Source organism: Schistocerca gregaria, chromosome X (assembly GCF_023897955.1).
Source record: "Schistocerca gregaria isolate iqSchGreg1 chromosome X, iqSchGreg1.2, whole genome shotgun sequence".
NCBI lineage: Eukaryota > Metazoa > Arthropoda > Insecta > Orthoptera > Acrididae > Schistocerca > Schistocerca gregaria.
Genome location: NC_064931.1, coordinates 153,504,822 through 153,509,579, shown reverse-complemented (window position 1 = coordinate 153,509,579; position 4,758 = coordinate 153,504,822). Strand labels below are relative to the sequence as shown.

The 4,758-nt window shown below is 41.8% G+C and overlaps 1 pseudogene; it reads left to right on the top strand.

The window, feature by feature from the left end:
* Positions 1 to 660: 660 nt before the first annotated feature.
* On the top strand, positions 661 to 778 carry LOC126299760 (5S ribosomal RNA; annotated as a pseudogene).
* The last annotated feature ends 3,980 nt before the right edge of the window (positions 779 to 4,758 follow it).

The window sequence follows — 4,758 nt, the reverse complement described above, 5'->3', positions numbered from 1 at the left end:
TGCTTTATGGAAGATTTTACCTGTGTATTGTTTTCCACAGAAATATATATAGCCATCTTGAAAGTGCTCTACACAGATATGACAGCAGCTGTCATTGATAACGACACTGTTGGTAAGCCATTCCATATTACTACTGATGTTAATCAAGGATGTGTGATTTCTCCCATATTATTTTCCTTGTATGTTCCCACTATCATGCAGTTAGTCAAAGATGATTTTCCTCTGGGAATACAGGTAACTTAAAGGATAAATGAGCAACTATTTAATCTAGGCCGTCTAAAAGCAAAGATACTAACATTTTCCGCAGTATTAGTTGAGTTACAATACCTTGAAGATAATGCAGTTGTAGCTTGTAAAGTTTCGTCTCGTTGTTAAAGTCTTTTCAGTTTAGGTTAATTTTGTGGCTATCAGACTACTGGACACACGTATGGGACCTTAACATAGAAAACTCGCTTCGTTACGAAATAAACCTAACTATGTGCCTCATAAGAAAATGTGTGTCTCATACTTTTCAAATATTAAAGTTATTCAATTAAAGAATGGAAAATGTCCCTTTTCAATAATAACAGTATACGTCGAATTACTTTGTTTTATTATCCATTTGGTACGGAGCCATTTCCATAACAGTCTCGTATTAAAAGTTATGCTTGTTTCAGAGCGGGCAACGGCCTGGCCGCAGTGGATACACCGGTTCCCGTCAGATCACGGCAGTTAAGCGCTGTCGGGCGTGACCAGCACTCGGATGGGTGACCATCTGGGCCGCCATGCGCTGTTGCCATTTTTTCGGGGTGCACTCAGCCTCGTAATGCCACTCGAGGAGCTACTCGACCGCATAGTAGCGGCTCCGGTCAAAGAAAACCTTCACGACGACCAGCCGGTGAGGCCGTGCGGTTCTAGGCGCTTCAGTCTGAAACCGCGTGACTGCTACAGTCGCAGGTTCGAATCCTGCCTCGGGCATGCATGTGTGTGATGTCCTTAGTTAGGTTTAGTGTTCTAGGTTCTAGGGGACTGACGACCACTGATGTTAAGTCCCATAGTGCTCAGAGCCATTTGAACCATCACGAAGACTGGGAGAGCGGTGTGTTGGCCACACGCCCCTCCTATCCGCAACCTCATGTGAGGATGACACGGCGGTCGGATGGTCTCGATGGGTCACTTGTGGCCTGAAGACGGAGTGCTTTTTTGTTTCACAGTCACACTGAAGTAACCATTGCTACGTTCCCACACTGATTAAACAGGTAATCAATGATAACGAAAGCCTTTTATTTACGTTCTGCTATCAATATGTTCCTCCGCGAGAGTTTACTGATTCACAAACACGACACCGTTTCAGTTGTAAATCACATAACTTAACCTGCCCCTTTCCACGAAATAACTGAATTACTGAACACTTTTCTTCTACGATGCGACATAATACTTACAACTGTTAATTATCTTTCTACCAGATTGTTTATACTATTTACTAGTATCTTTGACGCGGTTGCGCTGGTCTGCTCCGTAAGGGAACTCCACAACGTGAGCCGGGATGGTTCCTTTGAAAGGGCACGGCCAACTTCCTTCCCCGTCCTTCCGTAATCCGATGAGACCGATGACCTCGCTGTTTGGTCTCTTCCCCCCAAACAACCCCCCCCCCCCCCTCGACAACGTGAGGGAAGTCGACAACGGCTTTCTTGCACACTCCAAGACGGCGCATGCAACTAGTGTTTGGAGTATTGTTGTCTTTATCCCTCAGAGACATGGCGTGCTCATTTGCAATCTTCAAGAAGCCAGAGGTAATATGGAGTACGACATCGATACGTTACATCATCAAAGATAGCAATACTCATTACATCCAACGAGTATATTTATTTTTAAAAACTCTATTAAAAGTTTTTTAAAAAACCACAAAAAAAGGAAAACAGAAATCTCACAGAAATCTTCACCCAACAACATCCCCACAGAAACAAATAACCGATAAAAATCCCAGTAATGTTCCCTTCTGAGTTCTTATGCTGTAGTGCAATAGATATATCCTGTACACTTCACATTCTTTCATACTTACACAGAAAATTAGAATCTTTGCATTTTGTTTTATGTAATCGGTCTGCGACAATGAACATACATAGAAATCAAATTTGTTACATAATTAGATTAAATAGCTACAAAAACATGAAAATTTCTTTGTACAGACATCTATGAAAATAGTGTAAAAAAAAAGCACTGAATGCAGTCCATTTGAATCTCTACAGTGCCCATTATAAAAGGTCCCGTTTGGTGGGCAGGTACGTAGGTATACCTGACGAATTTCTGCATGCAGTAAGAAACAGAACCACCCTTCAGGTACACTCCTATAAACTTTAAACGTAAATGAAAAGATATCTGGCCATGGATAGTGAAACTGAAGATGACATAATGTATTTTATTCCAAGACTACTCCTTTTACTCCCACATAGATAAATAAAATTAAGGAAGTGGTCAAGGACACTTGCCTACCCGAATAACAAGTGGAATTCAATATCACAACGAATTTAGTTTCAAACCACATGAATGACATAGAACATAGCTCAACACAACACATCAATTGAATTTTACTCGTGTTCATAAAATGAAGTGCACTGATGTACTGTTGACAAAGTCGAACAAAGGGTGACAACTTGACCCTAATTCTGACTTTAAAAATGTATAAGGCGATGTGAATGCAACTAATGCGGTAGACAGTGATTGTGAAGTGTTACCTGGTACAAACTACCACAATGCAATGTAATGAGAAAGTGACACTTGCTGCTGCGAGCACGTAGAGCACTGAGTGAAATTAACTCTAAAGCTCCCTAGTGCCGGTGCTGCGAAATACTCACCATGTGCGGTTAGAAATCTCGAATATGGTGTCCAGCACGCGTCTGTGTCAGGTTAAATGCTGTACCTACCTTTCCTCCTCTCGTTCAGATCCACCTTCACGCCCAGACTTCGTGACCAGAGCTCAGATCGACTTTCCTTCTCTGTGGGAATAGAACGAATCAACGTATTTGCTCCACAGCACCTGTCCAAGACTACTTCACTGCTCCGTGGTCCCCGACCAAATTCTCCATTTCTCACACTTAATGGAAGTCCCCAAAACACTCTAAATGGAGTAAGTGACAAAACTATAAAAAAACATCGAATTGGTATCGCTCTCCTACAGCAACTCCATATTACCCCATGTACTGTAGTCTCCGTTCATAAGATGGGAAAAAAGTGTTCCTTCAATCGGAACGCATCTAGAGGCATTGAACAGGCATCCACTGTTATTCCTTATGATGTTAAGTTAGTAATGTTATTTTTGGTACATACCAAACAGCGAGGCTAGTGTGCTTACTGTCGGTCATCCTGCAATGCCATCCCGTTTCGATCACTTCGGCATAATGTTTTCGCGGTATGACATACTAATCTTACAGGAAGGTTTCCAGGCAGCCAGTGTCATGCAAGAACATTCTGATAGTAGAACGTAAATGAAAAGGCTTCCACAATTAGTTCAAAAATGGCTCTGAGCACTATGGGACTTAACATCTGAGGTCATCAGTCCTCTAGAACTTAGAATTACTTAAACCTAACTAACCTAAGGATATCACACAAATCCATGCCCGAGGCAGGATTCGAACCTGCGACCATAGCAGAAGCGTGGTTCCGGACTGAAGCGCCTAGAACCGCTAGGCCACCATGGCCGGCCGCAACTTAAAAAGCTGTGACAAATCACTATGCCTGAGGTGGACTCTGATAAAATGGCAAGATAGACACAATAATGTCAGAATTCTCGAAAGAGGCACGTACGATCAGTATAGAAACGATGGTTTTAAGGCGCCATTTACGAAGGGCAGAGCATGTAGTCAGTATACACAATAATCGCAGTCACAAAATTGTATTTTAGTTTGAGTTAACGGTGGGCAAGCCATGTGTGGGAGGTCAGAGGAAACGACTTAAGGCCAGGTTCTTATTCAAAATGGTCAAAGATATGATTTTAATTCAATTTTTTGGAAGATATCTGTGTCTAGAATGTTGGTATGAGAAGATATTTTAAGCCGTGCGTTACAAAAGTATGTACGGCCCATTGTTTGAAGCAGTGTCACGGCCGCCGTGGGCGCTCTCAGCCGGAGACGCCCGGTTCAGGTAGAAACTTGTGGAGCTGTCACACGCGGTTAGAAAATGATTTATGTTGCATTATGCCTATTCTGAGATGAAGAGGTTGGCACAGGAGAGGAATTCGTAATGGGTCGCATCAAACCAGTCAGAGGACAGATGACTAAAAAAAAAAAATGCACGCAACCATACTCACCTAAAGAGCTGACGAACAACGTCGGCAGGCTGCAGAGCGCAGCATATCTAGCTCAACCAGATCGGCTTTTCTCTCCGAGAAGAAAGAGGTAATTGCCCTTCAGGAACAATTCGAGTTAGAGGAAAGCTGAAATACGATCCTGGAATTTTAGACTAGACTAAAGTAACGAAAAGACTTTTTTGTCAAAGTATGGTGAAAATTGGTCAAAACATAATTTTTGGACAGCCATATTGGATTAGTCATTTTGAATTTTGGAAACATAACTTCTGATTTGCGTTCAAAAATATACTGGGTGATCAAAAAGTCAGTACAAATTTGAAAACTGAATAAATCACTGAATAATGTAGATAGAGAGGTACAAATTCACACACATGCTTGGAATGACATGGGGTTTTATTAGAACCAAACAAATACAAAAGTTCAAACAATGTCCGACAGATGGCACTTCATCTGATCAGAATAGCAATAATTAG